Genomic DNA, 17,288 nt, shown 5'->3' with positions numbered 1-17,288 from the left:
GCTTCCTAGGAGGATTTTGAGCTTAAGAGTGATAGAAGTCAGTTTGTCTGAGTTACTGAGTGTAATAGGGTACAAAGATACTGAAGGAAGGAAACTGACTAGGCCAGTATTAGAACAGTTTAAAGAAACAAAGGTGAGAGAGTAATGATTATGTGTAGTTTTATAGAGCATTTATTACTGCCTCCCTCTTTCTCCTGTCCCCCCAGCCTAGACTACAGAGCTACAGAATCACTTTGAGTCCTTTCAATAACTCTGGATACCATTTTACTAAAAATCTTGGCTCAGCTAAAATGAAGAACTCCACGCATGACCTGGAGCTTCTCCCCAATTCCTTTCAAATGCACAGGATTAGAAAACATTTAAGTATACCTAGGACAGTTCCAGGCCAGAGCACAAAACATAGCTAACAGCATTGTCTGGTCTGGCTCAGCTCATTGTACCCATGTAACATTCTCTTAACCTTACAGAGAACACAGGTTCAAGGCCTTTGACTAAGTCCTCTTGTTCTGACAGAGCTCCTTGCTTCCCAAGGCTCAACTGTGGATGCATCACACCTGTTCTGCCATTTACCCCCTCTCTCTTCTCTTTCTTCAACTCCTTAGTTCTGTTTTTTTCTAATGCTAACACAAAGGGCATTCACAGTAAGCTTAATGAAATAGACTTAGGAACCGAAGAAATCAGAACAATAGGAAGCAAATGTGACAAGATAGTAGTGGGGTAAACAGTTGCAATAATTAAGCTTTGCATTTCGATACTGAGTATGTTCTTATGGTTGGGATGGAAGGTGAAAAGAGAAACAGAGTAGAGAACTTAGTGAGTCTGTTGTCCAAAAGACTGTGTTCAGAAGTTTGTATTTCATTCATTGCCTGACAGTCTAATGGTTTTGAGGAGGGATGTGGTATTATCAAATCAATAACTCTGCTGAACATCTCTGATGGCAGCATGTAAGACAAATTGAAAACAGTTAGTTACTGGTTGCTGAAGTCCATTAATTGTTTATGACCTGCACAATGGCCTTCATTTTGGAGTAGAGAACAATATGCATAGATCTAAAACATGTTAAATGGGAACATGCTTCATATTTCTTGAGTAACTACTATGTCCAAAGTATGGTGCTCGGTATTCAGGGGACGCCAATGTGAATGAAGCAGGGTCCCTGACTTCAGTTGTTCTTCACAAAGCATCAGGAGAGAGGACTGGAGACAGGAGGAATGCTGAAGGTGAATTGAGGACAGAGCAGTGGATAAAATGTCAGGTAAAGGGAGGGCCACCTGTGGAACTACCCAGTCCTTAGCGCTCATATTGAAACACTGATGATAGGAGAGAGGTGCTGCTTTTCAATCCCTTTCAGCCACTAGAATGAGTAGATGGATTTGGCCATAGAATGGACTATGTGTATGGATGATCAGGAGATATCATGCATCACCCCCAAAGCTATAGGCCTGAGATACAAGTAAAAGACCCCCAATTGGATTGAAAATTAGATGTTCAGAAGACTTAAGCAGGCAGACTAAAATTTAGTCTCGTCCTATTAGTCTTCAAGGGTTAGTCGGCCAGCCATGGGAAGATACCTCTCAGGTATCTTCTGGTCTGAAGTGAGGTTATATGAAAGAGGTCAGTAGCAGAAAGTCGTATGTAAGTTTTATGACATGGCACATTAAACTGAAAAACCATGCCATCTCTTTTGGGCCTTTTGGGGCTCTGAACTAATTGTCATCAATGTTACTCTCACTTTTATTTAAGAAATAGGGAGTTGGTAGTACAAATGACCTAAACCTTAAGCACTTACCTCTAGTAGCATCACTCTATCAGGGAAAACCACCTAAGACTAGGGAAAAGTGGATGCACTATCTTATCACAACTAGAATTTTGTGGTGCAACTTCTGAATATAACAGTGAATTCATTTGCATGTTTCTCCTCAATTGGCTCCAAAAAGAATCTGATAATTCATTGCAAATTGCAGATTGTATGTATGTGATATTACAACTAGTTTCTAGTCGTCTAATAATGAGGCTTTTCTCGTTTATTTGATTAGTTCTGTTCTCAGGATTTTGCTTTTTCCTTTTATCTAAGTGCATGCCTGTGGGACAGAAAGCCTCTGGGGACAGGTAGCAAGAAAGACACAGGACTCACTGGGTTCCACTTGCTGCCTGTGGTATCAAGTAGAGAGAGCAGAGAAAGGAATTGGGGTGCATTAGATTGTAGAGGACCTACAAGAAAGAAATTGTGCTGAGTTGGCCTAAGAACCTAGATCTTAGAAAAAATAAATGAATCCTAAGGAGAGGAACTGTATCACTGAAGTTGGCACTCAGGTCCAGGTTTCATATTGCAAAAAGGTACTAGTCTGAGGATGAGGTATTGCTGTGTAACCCTAGCTGACACTTTAAGGTATTCTTTTCCTACTAGTGTTAGGAAAGAAGGAACTCAGCTCGGTGTCACAGGGAAGTCAGATATAGTGAGATGAGAACCCAAAGTCAAGAAAGCCAAGTCAGTTTTCCTGCAGTCTGCAGAGAGTAACAGGCCAGGCCTGCCTAAAGTGAGACAGGCCCGGAAGCTCATTCTGAGGCTTCTTTTATGTGGTTTTGGCAGGGCAGAGAGGTCCTTGATTGACAGCTCTTAGCTCTCTAGGGCTTGTTCTGGTTAGTGAAATGGGGACAGGGGATGTGCTGTGCCTGTGCTTCTGATGTTTCATCCCTGGGTGGACCCTGCAGATTTCTTGAGTCACTCTTGGACCCTGTGGCTTCATCTGATTAACTCTGAGTCATTTCTGGCTCTCTGGTTCTATCTGATCCACTCTCTGCGTCATTTTTAAGGGGCATTCTCTTCTTTTCATCCCGCTCATTTCTGTCTTTCTACCTAACACTAGGAGTAAGTTGTAAATTCAGTCTGGCTGTAATTCTCAAAATGGAATTGTAGTCCTTGGGGAGAAAAGTAAATTCAATAACATTAGGGCATAAAATGAAGATAGAGTGCCATTTTCCTTTAAGAAGGTCAGGAAGAAAACAAGCAAGAGATCTATGTAGGTAGAAAAACTTGAAAATAAATCAGAATTAGTCTTAGGCCTTTGATGTTTTATTACTCAATAATGTACATGACTGTATTACTCTCTTGCTACAATTTAGTAAAATATGTTTCAGTTGCATGTAGTAGGTGATAATAAATAACTGATCAGAAGATAGAATACCGTGATACCTAAAATAAGGCCATATCTAATTTGGTATTGCATATGATCAGAAACCTATTATTTTAATCCATCATCAATAATCGTCCATATATCTCTTCCTACTGTGAGGTGATGGGAGACTAGAAGTTCTGAGGTGGTGGGGAGGAAATGACTTATCAGAAAGCTCTGAACAAGCAGAGCAGGCGAAAGGACTAGCTTATCTCCTCTCTCTCCAGACCCATGCTCTTCCCAACTCACTGTAAAATAAACATGGCTAAAGTGGATCAAGAGTAGTAATAGCAGATGGATGCTAGTTTATGTAGCAGCTGTTGTTCTGTTTATGCAGCAGTTATTCTACTCCTCTAAGTAATAGAGCATGTCCTCTACCCAGAGGCATTAAGTAGAAGCTAAATGGGATTAGATACAAAAAACAACACTTTTTCTCCTTTGTGAATTGCTGGGGAGAAAAAAACTCTTAAGCACAAAGGATAATCAGATTCAAAGATTGTGAATTTAGGAGAAGTTATATAAATTATTAACCATAAGTAATAAAATCAATCTCTCTTTACTTTTCAGACAACAAAACCACGATCAAAATCACTGTCAACAACAGGTATGTACAATGAAATTCACTGATAAAGCAACATATTAAGGATAATTTCTAATATTACTAGAGAAAAATGTGTGAATCAGCAACCAGCAAAATCATCTGTTGACATTAGTCAGTTTCCCTCTTTGCCTTTCTCACTTCTGTGACTTTCACTCTCAGTTAATCTGGAATTCTGCAAAGGTCTAATGTTATTGTTAAAAGAGGTCAAAAGTTACTGTTATTGGCACTTTGGGCAGGGGGGCGCAGGAGGGTAGACTGGGGGAGGCTTAGGAGGTTTAGACATCATGAGAAATGCATCAACTATCACAATCCCACTCCACAGTAGGAAGTCGGTAAAGGAAAGGGAGATGCCTTTGTAGACTAGCATCTGGCCAAGAGCTGAGCATCCTGCACCTCAGGCAAGTGAGCAGGACGCATAGACCTGTCTCTTCATTTTCCTGGGACTAAGAAGAATCTTAGGTTGGCTACTCCATCCAAAGGAGGGGCCTGGTCATCTGCAAGCTGTAACTTGGACTATATAAAGATAAGAGGGTGAATAGATGAGCCCCCAGCTGTGGGGCTAGACAGAGGAATCATGAACAAGAGAGGAGTTTAGGGGATTAGCGCACTCACACGTTCCTCCACACACACACATGCTCATTTCATAGAACATGCAGCAGTCACAAAGACCTAGACATACTGGCATCAAAAGGATATTTCTTAGTTCACTAGTATAGTGAAATTAAGCTGAAAAATCATTCTCCTTACCACACTTTACTTCATTGAAAACTTTAGGAATGCCCCTATTTTATATATCGAGGTTGGAAATGCTTCTTCTCAGCTGCCCTAGGAGTAATAATGTAAGTCTGCTGTACATTATCTCTGGTAATAAGAAAATAATAGCTATTGAAATTCTTAGCTCATGTGTATTGGAACATATTTAGATCAAGAAGGTAAGTAACTTACTTATTAGTGCTTAGATGTCATTATTAGAAGTGTTTGATTTAGGACATACTTATATAAAACAAGTGGTTTTCAACCATATGCTCTCAATCCCAAAATATGTTTTTCAAACTCAATAGCCATTTTCTAGTTTGAGCACTAGATGAAAAACATGCAGTAAGAGAAATAGATTGTGGTGATGTTTATATGACATTGTAAGTAAACTTAATGTCACTGCACTGTATACACTTTAAAATGGTAAATTTTATATTATGTGTACGTTATCACAATAAAAATGCATTAAGAGATTTGGGAATTGGAGTGGAATAAAATGGTTTTTCCGTGAAGTGGCCCTCAAGTCTTTTCTAATGAGTCAGGAGAAAGTATACTATATACAAGGTGTTGACTGTTCTTTGAATGTTGGCCTAAAACTGAACAACCTGGGAGCTAACTTTGGAGATAATTGGGAGGCAACACCACATTCTAGGGACTCTGTTGCTCGAATGCTAGGGTATCAGGCAATGCATAGCCGGAATGCCAGGTGCCCAGCCTTTGCTGCCACTGACTTGTCCTTACAGCCTTGAGAAATAGAATCCCTGTGGAAGGTGCACACTTTTGGTCTGGCTGCCTTGAGGGTGTCAACAACTTAAAAATAAATACAATTTTCTTATAGGCAAGAGGATTTTTATGTCCCCAAGATATATCTGCAATAAGCAGAAGCACATAAGTAGGTGTGCAGTTTTACAGGTACACTTTGCATCTGCCCCTGGCCCATTCTAAGCTGTGACAGTGGTGGTGGTTCAAGTCTGGTCCCTGGGTTTATACTTCAGCTCATACTGAAGGAGGCCCCAACTTCCCCCTACTGCTCAGCCTTCTGGTTCTTTGAGTCCAGTTCTAGCTCAGCCCTTTTTTTCTACCTAAATTAATACATTTCTTACTTCGTGAGCTGTCCTCTGCCTCCCTATCCAAGACAGTTCGCACTGATAATCTTTTGTTGGATCCAGAGCCTGTTCATTTTACCCTAAATCATCAGTGCTAATCATTGCCCCATAAAACCTTAACAAGTAGCTGCAGTCGTTTGCATATATAAACACAGTTCCTTGACAGAGGAGGGCAGTAACAGGAAGGCACAGAGCCCGCAGGCTCACCCCTCCACTGTGGGGCTTTTCTTCTCACAGTCACCTTCTAGCTAAACAAATGCCCAGGTTAAAAGGAGACTATCTCCATGAAGACACATAAATGTTTAGACTGCAAAGTTGTTTCATGAAATAGTTTGTTAGAGGTAATCTGGTTTGTATTTTTTTTAATTTAACAAACAATATATTTATTTGAATCAGTATATACAAAACACTGTCATTTCAGCATGTTTTCAATAGGACAAAAAATCATTAATGAGACAGTCTATATTCTTTTTTTTTGTACTAATCTTAGAAATCTGGTGGGTGTTTTGTACTTAGAGCACATCCCAGTTTGGACCAGCCACATTTCAACTGCTCTGTGGCAACAGGAGGTTCATGGCCCCAAACTGGACAACCCAGGTTTAGGGATGCATGCTCAGGTGATTAAGCTGTAAAACAACAGAAGATATTCCTTTAAAGTCAGGATGCAGACTTTTTTTTGGGGGGTTGGCTTGTAGTGGGGACGAGATACAGGGAGGGGTTTCTGCAAGGCCGATGCCAGCCGATTTGATAACCCAGGTGTGATCATAAGATCAAGGATGGTTACTTTATAATGATTCATTAACCTATACCTTTGTGTGCTTCTGAGTATCTGTGGTTTATTTATTTATTTTTATTTTGGTATCACTAATGTACAATTACTTTAACAACATTATGGTTACTAGACTCCCCCTATTATCAAGTCCCCACCACATACCCCATTACAGTCACTGTCCATCAGTGTAATAAGATGCTATAGTATCATTACTTGTCTTCTCTGTGTTATACTGCCTTTCCCGTGTCCCCCCCCCGCCCACCCCACATTATCTGTGCTGATCGTAATGCCCCTTTTCCCCCTATCCCTCCCTTCCCACACATCCTCTGCAGTCCCTTTCCCTTTGGTAACTGTTAGTCCATTCTTGGGTTCTGTGAGTCTGCTGCTGTTTTGTTCCTTCAGTTTTTTCTTTGTTCTTATACTCTACAGATGAGTGAAATCATTTGGTACTTGTTTTTCTCCGTCTGGCTTTGGTTTGTATTTTTAAGAAATATTGCTTGGATCATAAGCACAGTCATACTTCTTACCAGAGCATTTGTTTTTTATGAGCCTAGATACCCATTTGGCTGTTCTGTTTTGTTGTGTTTTCTTAACCAGGAAGCCATTTATCCTCGGCAATAATGCTGAAAATAAAAGTTACAAGGGATTTTGAATCAAAGGGATTCTTATTCAAAGAATAGATTGCAGGTAGTGAGAATAAACCCACTTGAAATTTATCTGATGCTCTTAAATAGATCCTTGCCTATGTTCTCTCAATACTCCATGGCTGGCTTTGAGCTATGCATTATTATTTTTTTTTATTAAGTTATGATTGATATACACGCTTATGAAGGTTTCACATGAAAAAACAACGTGGTTATTACATTTACCCATATTATCAAGTCCCCAACTACACCCCAATGCAGTCACTGTCCATCAGTGTAGTAAGATGCTACAGATCCACTATGTGCCTTCTGTGTGCTACACTGTTCTCCCCGTGATCCCCCACACCATGTGTACTAAACATAATACCCCTCATTCCCCTTCTCCCTCCCTCCCCACCCGCCCTCCCACACCCCTCCCCTTTGGTAACCACTAGTTCATTCTTGGAGTCTCTGTGTCTGCTGCTGTTTTCTTCCTTCAGTTGTGCTTCATTGTTATACTCCACATTTGAGGGAAATCATCTTGCATTTGTCTTTCTCTGCCTGGCTTATTTCACTGAGCATAATGTCCTCCAACTCCACCCATGTTGTTGCAAATGGTAGGATTTGTTTCTTTCTTATGGCAGAATAGTATTCCATTGTGTATATGTACCACTTCTTCTTTATCCATTCATGGACACTTAGGTTGCTTCCAATTCTTGGCTATTGTAAATAGTGGTGCAATAAACATAGGGGTGCATCTGTCTTTTTCAAACTGGGCTCCTGCATTCTTAGGATAAATTCCTAGGAGTGGAATTCCTGGGACAAATGGTATTTCCATTTTTAGTTTTTTGAGGAACCTCCATACTGCTTACCACAATGGCTGAACTAGCTTACATTCCCACCAGCAGGGTAGGAGGGTTCCCCTTTCTCCGCATCCTCACCAGCATTTGTTGTTCCTACTCTTTCCGATGCTGGCCATCCTTACTGGTGTGAGGTGATATCTCACTGTGGTTCTAAGTTGAATTTCCCTGATGATTAGTGATGTGGAGCATCTTTTCATGTGTCTGTTGCCCATCTGAATTTCTTCTTTGTATTTAGGGTGATTATTGATAGATATGTACTTACTGCCATTTCAGGCTTTGGATTCGTGGTTACCAAAGGTTCAAGGGTGCCATTTTTACTATCTAACTGTCTAACTTTAACTCACTTATTATGCTGTTATATACACACTCTGATGATTATTTCTCTCTCCCTTCTTATTCTTCCTCCTCCACTCTTTATATGTTAGCTGTTTTATTCTGTACTCTTTTGTGTTTTCCTTGACTGCTTTTGAGATAGCTGATTTTATTTTTTGCCTTTAGTTAGTATTTGGTTGATCTACTTTCTTTGCTGTGATTTTGTTTTCTCTGGTGACATCTATTTAGCCTTAGGAGTACTTCCATCCAGAGCAGTCCCTTTAAAATACCCTGTAGAGGTGGTTTGTGGGAAGCAAATTCTCTCAACGTTTGCTTCTCTGGAAATTATTTAATCTCTTCTTCAAATTTAAATGATAGTCTTGCTGGATACAGTATTCGTGGTTCAAGGCCCTTCTGTTTCATTGCATTAAATATATCATGCCATTCTCTTCTGGCCTGTGAGGTTTCTCTTGAGAAGTCTGTTGATGGCCTGATGGGTTTTCCTTTGTAGGTGATTTTTTTTTCTCTCTCTGGCTGCCTTTAATACCCTGTCCTTGTCTTTGATTTTTGCCATTTTAATTATTATATATCTTGGTGTTGTCCTCCTTTGTCCCTTATTTATGGAGATCTGTGGGCTTCCATCGTCTGAGAGACTATTTCCTTCCCAATATTGGGGAAGTTTTCAGCAATTATTACTTCAAAGACACTTTCTATCCCTTTTCTCTCTCTTCTTCTTCTGGTACACCTATTGTTCCATTTGGATTGGTCACACAGTTCTCTTAATATTCTTCCATTCCTAAAGATCCTTTATCTCTCTCTGCCTCAGCTTGTCTGTATTCCTGTTCTCTGATTTCTATTCCCTTAACAGTCTCTTGTACCTCATCCAGTCTGCTCTTAAGTCCTTCTATTGATTGTTTCATTTCTGTCATCTCCCTCTGGACTTCATCCCTTAGCTCTTGCATATTTCTCTGCCGGTCCATCAGCATGGTTATGAATTTTGTTTTGAATTCTTTTTCAGTAAGATTGGTTATATCTATCTCGCCAGGCCCTCTCTCTGGCCTTGTTTGAGTGATTTTTGACTGGACCAGGCTCTTCTGCCTTTCCATGGCGATAGAAGTGATTGCTGGCAAGTGGAGCATGTGGCAGCTGGGAGAACAAAGTCCCTTCCTCCTTGCTGGTCACCTTGCCCTTCTCTGCTGCCTGTGTCAGTTACCGAGAAACAGGGAGCAATCTCTGGGTTAATCCCCTGAGCTGCCATGCATGGGGCAGCCATCAGGATGGCCTAGGACAGCGCCGGGGGTTGCAGAGGAGCGACATGTGTTCTCCTGTGAGAATGGTGCCCCTTCGTGCCTTCCAGACTTTGCCCCAGCTTCCACTCTCTCCCCACTCTGATTCTTTCCCTCCCGCTGGATACAAAGCCGTGACGTCGTGGGACCCAAGCATTACCCCCCACCCCTGCTCACCAGCAGGAGGGAAAGAAGCCACAGTAATCAAGACAATTTGGTACTGGCACAAGAACAGACCCCAGACCAGTTGAACAGAATAGAGAGTTCAGATATTCACCCAAACATATATGGTCAATTAATATACAATAAAGGAGCCATGGGTATACAATGGGGAAATGACAGCCTCTTCAAAAGCTCATGTTGGCAAAACTGGGCAGCTACATGCAAGAGAATGAAACTGGATTATTGTTTAATCCCGTACACAAAAGTGAACTCGAAATGGATTAAAGTCTTGAATGTAAGTCATGAAACCATAAAACTCTAAGAATACAACATACGAAAACATCTCCTGAATATAAGCATGAGCAACTTCTTCCTGAACACATCTCTACGAGCAAGGGAAACAAAACCAAAAATGAACTCATGGGACTACCTCAAACTAAAAAGTTTCTGTATGGCAAAGGACACCATCAACAGAACAATAAGGCATCCTACACAATGGGAGAATATATATGTAAATGACATATCTGACAAGGGGTTAACATACCAAAAAGCAAATAACCCTATTAACAAATGGGCAGAGGATATGAAGAGACAGTTCTCCAAAGAAGAAATTCAGATGGGCAACAGACACATGAAAAGATGCTCCACATCACTAATCATCAGGGAAATGCAAATTAGAACCACAGTGAGATATCACCTCACACCAGTAAGGATGGCCAGTATCGGAAAGAGTAGGAACAACAAATGCTGGTGAGGATGCGGAGAAAGGGGAACCCTCCTACCCTGCTGGTGGGAATGTAAGCTAGTTCAGCCATTGTGGAAAGCAGTATGGAGGTTCCTCAAAAAACTAAAAATGGAAATACCATTTGACCCGGGAATACCACTCCTTGAAATTTACCCAAAGAATACAACTTCTCAGATTCAAAAAGATACATGCACCCCTTTGTTTATCGCAGCACTTTTTACAATAGCCAATATATGGAAGCAACCTAAGTGTCCATCAGTAGATGAATGGATAAAGAAGAAGTGGTACATATACACAATGGAATACTATTCTGCCATAAGAAAGAAACAAATCCTACCATTTGCAACAACATGGGTGGAGTTGGAGGACATTATGCTCAGTGAAATAAGCCAGGTGGAGAAAGACAAATACCAGGTGATTTCCCTCATTTGTGGAGTATAACAATGAAGCACAACTGAAGGAAGAAAACAGCAGCAGACTCAGAGACTCCAAGAATGAACTAGTGGTTACCAAAGGGGAGGGGTGTAGGAGGGCGGGTGGGGAGGGAGGGAGAAGGGGAATGAGGGGTATTATGTTTAGTACACATGGTGTGGGGGATCACGGGGAGAACATCTTACTACACTGATGGACAGTGACTGCATTGGGGTGTGGGTGGGGAATTGATAATATGGGTAAATGTAATAACCACGTTGTTTTTTCATGTGAAACCTTCATAAGCGTGTATATCAATCATTCCTTAAGAAAAATAAAAAAATAAAAAAAATAATGCATAGCTCAAACCCAGCCATGGAGTATTGAGAGAACATAGGCAAGGATCTATTTAAGAGCATCAGATAAATTTCAAGTGGGTTTATTCTCACTACCTGCAATCTATTCTTTGAATAAGACTCCCTTTGATCAAAATCCCTTGTAACTTTTATTTTCAGCATTATTGCCGAGGATAAATGGCTTCCTGGTTAAGAAAACACAACAAAACAGAACAGCCAAATGGGTATCTAGGCTCATAAAAAACAAATGCTCTGGTAAGAAGTATGACTGTGCTCATGATCCAAGCAATATTTCTTAAAAATACAAACCAAAGCCAGGTGGAGAAAGAAAAGTATCAAACGATTTAACTCATCTGTGGAGTATAAGAACAAAGAAAAAACTGAAGGAACAAAACAGCAGCAGACTCACAGAACCCAAGAATGGACTAAGAGTTACCAAAGGGAAAGGGACTGGGGAGGATGGGTGGGAAGGGAGGGATACAGGGGAAAAAGGGGCATTACGATCAGCACAGATAATGTGGGGTGGGCGGGGGGGACACGGGAAAGGCAGTGTAACACAGAGAAGACAAGTAATGATACTATAGCATCTTATTACACTGATGGACAGTGACTGTAATGGGGTATGTGGAGGGGACTTGATAATAGGGGGAGTCTAGTAACCATAATGTTGTTAAAGTAATTGTACATTAGTGATACCAAAATAAAAATAAATAAATAAACCACAGATACTCAGAAGCACACAAAGGTATAGGTTAATGAATCATTATAAAGTAAGCATCCTTGATCTTATGATCACACCTGGGTTATCAAATCGGCTGGCATCGGCCTTGCAGAAACCCCTCCCTGTACCTCGTCCCCACTACAAGCCAACCCCCCAAAAAGAAGTCTGCATCCTGACTTTAAAGGAATATCTTCTGTTGTTTTACAGCTTAATCACCTGAGCATGCATCCCTAAACCTGGGTTGTCCAGTTTGAGGCCATGAACCTCCTGTTGCCACAGAGCAGTTGAAATGTGGCTGGTCCAAACTGGGATGTGCTCTAAGTACAAAACACCCACCAGATTTCTAAGATTAGTACAAAAAAAAAGAATATAGACTGTCTCATTAATGATTTTTTGTCCTATTGAAAACATGTTGAAATGATAGTATTTTGTATATACTGATTCAAATAAATATATTGTTTGTTAAATTAAAAAAAATACAAACCAGATTACCTCTAACAAACTATTTCATGAAACAACTTTGCAGTTTAAACATTTATGTGTCTTCGTGGAGATAGTCTCCTTTTAACCTGGGCATTTGTTTAGCTAGAAGGTGACTGTGAGAAGAAAAGCCCCCCACAGTGGAGGGGTGAGCCTGCGGGCTCTGTGCCTTCCTGTTACTGCCCTCCTCTGTCAAGGAACTGTGTTTATATATGCAAACGACTGCAGCTACTTGTTAAGGTTTTATGGGGCAACTATTAGCACTGATTATTTAGGGTAAAATGAACAGGCTCTGGATCCAACAAAAGATTATCAGTGCGAACTGTCTTGGGTAGGGAGGCAGAGGACAGCTCATGAAGTAAAGAAATGTATTAATTTAGGTAGAAAAAAAGGGCTGAGTTAGAACTGGACTCAAAGAACCAGAAGGCTGAGCAGTAGGGGGAAGTTGGGGCCTCCTTCAGTATGAGCTGAAGTATAAACCCAGGGACCAGACTTGAACCACCACCACTGTCACAGCTTAGAATGGGCCAGGGGCAGATGCAAAGTGTACCTGTAAAACTGCACACCTACTTATGTGCTTCTGCTTATTGCAGATATATCTTGTGGACATAAAAATCCTCTTGCCTATAAGAAAATAGTATTCATTTTTTTTTTGAGAGGGCATCTCTCATATTTATTGATCAAATGGTTGTTAACAACATTAAAATTCAGTATAGCGGGGTCAATGCTCAATGTACCATCATTAATCCTTCTCAAGCCTAATTCTCGTCAGTCTCCAATCTTCTGAAGCATAACGAACAAGTTCTTACATGGTGAACGAATTCTTACATAGTGAATAAATTCTTACATGGTGAACAGTACAAGGGCATTCATCACAGAAACTTCGGTTTTGATCATGCATTATGACCTATAAACAATCAGGTCAAATATGAATATTCGTTTGATTTTTGTACTTGATTTATATGTTGATCCCACATTTCTCCCTCTATTATTATTATTTTTTTTATTTTTAATAAAATGCTGAAGTGGTAGGTAGATGCAAGATAAAGGTACAAAACATAGTTTAGTGCTGTAAGAGGACAAACGTAGATGATCAGATGATCAGGTGTGTGCCTATGGACTAAGTATTAATCCAGGCTAGACAAGGGCAGCAAGACATCCACGGATGCAGAAGATTTCTCTCAAAGCAGGGGGGGGTGAGTTTCTGAGCCTCACCTCTGTTGATCCCCAAATTCTCACCTGATGGCCCCCCTGCGACTGTGCCTGTCTTAGGTTGTTCCTCCCTTGAGGAATCTTACCCGTCTCTGGCTAACCAGTCATCTTCCGGGGCCATTCAGGGAAATGTAAAGTTGGTAAGTGAGAGAGAAGCCATATTGTTTGCAAAGGTTAGCTTTTTACTTCTTTGCAGATTTATGCCCTGTGGCTTCTATGCCCAGCACTTGTCTCGAGGTATCTTTACCACCTGGAGGAATTATGATAAAAATAGTATTCATTTTTAAGTTGTTGACACCCTCAAGATAGCCAGACCAAGACTGTGTACCTTCCACAGGGATTCTATTTCTCAAGGCTGTAGGGACAAGTCAGTGGCAGCAAAGGCTGGACACCTGGCATTCTGGCTATGCATTGCCTGATATCCTGGCATTCAAGCAACAGAGTCCCTAGAATGTGGTTGTTGCCTCCCGATTATCTCCAAAGTTAGCTCCCAGGTTGTTCAGTTTTAGGCCAGCATTCAAAGAAAAGTTAACACCTTGTATATAGTATACTTTCTCCTGACTCATTAGAAAAGACTTGAGGGCCACTTCAGGGAAAAGTCATTTTATTCCACTCCAATTCCCAAATCTCTTAATGTATTTTTTATTGTGATAAAGTACACATAATATAAAATTTACCATTTTAAAGTGTATACAGTGCAGTGACATTAAGTACACTTACAATGTCATGTAAACATCACCACAATCTATTTCTCTTACTGCATGTTTTTCATCTAGTGCTCAAACTAGAAAATGGCTATTGAGTTTGAAAAACATATTTTGGGATTGAGAGCATATGTTTGAAAACCACTTGTTTTATATAAGTATGTCCTAAATCAAACACTTCTAATAATGACATCTAGGCACTAATAAGTAAGTTACTTACCTGCTTGATCTAAATCTGTTCCAGTACACTTGAGCTAAGAATTTCAATAGCTATTATTTTATTATTACCAGAGATAATGTACAGCAGACTTACATTATTACTCCTAGGGCAGCTGAGAAGAAGCATTTCCAACCTCGATATATAAAATAGGGGCATTCCTAAAGTTTTCAATGAAGTAAAGTGTGGTAAGGAGAATGATTTTTCAGCTTAATTTCACTATACTAGTGAACTAAGAAATATCCTTTTGATGCCAGTATCTCTACGTCTTTGTGACTGCTGCATGTTCTATGAAATGAGCAGGTGTGTTTGTGGAGGAATGTGTGAGTGCGCTACTCCCCTAAACTCCTCCCTTGTTCATGATTCCTCTGTCTAGACCCACAGCTGGGGGCTCATCAATTCACCCTCTTATGTTTGTCTAGTCCAAGTTGCAGCTTGCAGGTGACCAGGCCCCTCCTTTGGATGGAGTAGCCAACCTAAGATTCTTCTTAGTCCCAGGAAAATTAAGAGACAGATCTAGGCGTCCTGCTCACTTGCCTGAGGTGCAGGATGCTCAGCTCTTGGCCAGATGCTAGTCTACAAAGGCATCTCCCTTTCCTTTACCGACTTCCTACTGTGGAGTGGGATTGTGATAGTTGATGCGTTTCTCATGATGACTAAACCTCCTAAGCCTCCCCCAATCTACACTCCTGCGCTCCGTGCCCAAAGTGCCAAAAACAGTAACTTTCGACCTCTTTTAACAATAACATTAGACCTTTGCAGAATTCCAGATTAACTGAGAGTGAAAGTCTCACAGAAGTGAGAAAGGCAAAGAGGGAAACTGACTAATGTCACGAGATGATTCTGCTCGTTGCCGATTCACACATTTTTCTCTAGTAACATTAGAAATTATCCTTACTATGTTGCTTTATCAGTGAATTTCATTGTACATACTTGTTGTTGAGAGTGATTTTGATAGTGGTTTTGTTGTCTGAAAAGTAAAGAGAGATTGATTTTATTATTTACGGTTAATAATTTATATAACTTCTCCCAAATTCCTAATCTTTGAATGTGATTATCCTTTCTGCTTGAGAGTTTTTTTTTCTCCAGCAATTCACAAAGGAGAAAAAGTGTTATTTTTTGGTCTAATCCCACTTAGCTTCTACTTAACGCCTCTGGGTAGACACATGCTCTATTACTTAGAGGAGTAGAAAAATTGCTGCATAAACAGAACAACAGCTGCTACATAAACTAGCATTCATCTGCTATTACTACTCTTGATCCACTTTAGCCATGTTTATTTTACAGTGAGTTGGGAAGAGCATGGGTCTGGAGAGAGAGGAGATAAGCTAGTCCTTTCGCGTGCTCTGCTTGTTCAGAGCTTTCTGCTAAGTCATTTCCTCCCCACCACCTCAGAACTTCTAGTCTCCCATCACCTCACAGTAGGAAGAGATCTATGGATGATTATTGATGATGGATAAAAATAATAGGTTTCTGATCATATGCAATACCAAATTAGATATGGCCTTTTTTTAGGTATCATGGTATTCTATCTTCCGATCAGTTATTTATTATCACCTACTACATGCAACTGAAACATATTTTACTAAATTGTAGCAAGAGAATAATACAGTCATGTACATTATTGAGTAATAAAACATCAAACAAAGACAAGGCCTAAAACTGTAATTGTGATTTATTTTCAAGTTTTTCTACCTACATAGATCTTTTGCTTGTTTTCTTCCTGACATTCTTAAAGGAAAATGGCACTCTATCTTCATTTTATGCCCTTAATGTTATCGAATTTACTTTTCTCCCCAAGTCCTACAATTCAATTTTGAGAATTACAGCCAGACTGAATTCACAACCTCACTCCTAGCGTTAGGTAGAAAGACAGAAATGAGCGGGATGAAAAGGAGAGAGTGCCCCTTAAAAATGACGCAGAGAGTGCATCAGATAGAACCAGAGCGCCAGAAATGACTCAGAGTTAATCAGATGAAGCCACAGAGTCCAAGAGTGATTCTAGAAATGTGCAGGGTCCCCCCAGGGAAGAAACATCAGAAGCACAGGCACAGCACATCCCCTGTCCCCATTTCACCAACCAGAACAAGCCTTAGAGAGCTAAGAGCTGTCAATCAAGGACCTCTCTGCCCTGCCAAAACCACATAAAAGAAGCCTCAGAATGAGCTTCCCGGCCTGTCTCACTTTAGGCAGGCCTGGTCTGTTACTCTCTGCAGAGTGCAGGAAAACTGACTTGGCTTTCTTGACTTTGGGTTCTCATCTCACTATATCTGACTTCCCTGTGACACCGAGCTGAGTTCCTTCTTTCCTAACACTAGTAGGAAAAGAATACCTTAAAGTGTCAGCTAGGGTTACACAGCAATACCTCATCCTCAGACTAGTACCTTTTTGCAATATGAAACCTGGACCTGAGTGCCAACTTCAGTGATACAGTTCCTCTCCTTAGGATTCATTTATTTTTTCTAAGACCTAGGTTCTTAGGCCAACTCAGCACAATTTCTTTCTTGTAGGTCCTCTACAATCTAATGCACCCCAATTCCTTTCTCTGCTCTCTCTACTTGATACCACAGGCAGCAAGTGGAACCCAGTGAGTCCTGTGTCTTTGTTGCTAACTGTCCCCAGAGGCTTTCTGTCCCAAAGGCATGCACTTAGATAAAAGGAAAAGCAAAAACCTGAGAACAGAGCTAATCAAATAAATGGAAAAGCCTCATATTAGACGGCTAGAAACTAGTTGTAATATGACATACGATCTGCAATTTGCAATGAATTACCAGATTCTTTTGGGAGC

General features: G+C 40.5%; 1 protein-coding gene and 1 long non-coding RNA gene across 2 annotated transcripts in view; both read left to right on the top strand.

Annotated features, from left to right (window-relative positions):
• The window catches only part of LOC140847393 (kelch-like protein 4), a 210,822-nt gene that overhangs the window by 23,578 nt on the left and 169,956 nt on the right, over positions 1-17,288 (top strand). The window lies entirely within an intron of this gene.
• The window catches only part of LOC140847395 (uncharacterized), a 62,251-nt gene that overhangs the window by 4,244 nt on the left and 40,719 nt on the right, over positions 1-17,288 (top strand). Inside the window, exon 2 of the long non-coding RNA XR_012127378.1 lies at positions 3,741-3,777. This is a non-coding gene — a long non-coding RNA (uncharacterized lncRNA). The remainder of the gene's footprint in view (positions 1-3,740; positions 3,778-17,288) is intronic.

Source organism: Manis javanica, chromosome X (assembly GCF_040802235.1).
Source record: "Manis javanica isolate MJ-LG chromosome X, MJ_LKY, whole genome shotgun sequence".
NCBI lineage: Eukaryota > Metazoa > Chordata > Mammalia > Pholidota > Manidae > Manis > Manis javanica.
The sequence above is the reverse complement of the archived record's forward strand: the minus strand, read 5'-3'. Positions and strand labels throughout refer to the sequence as shown.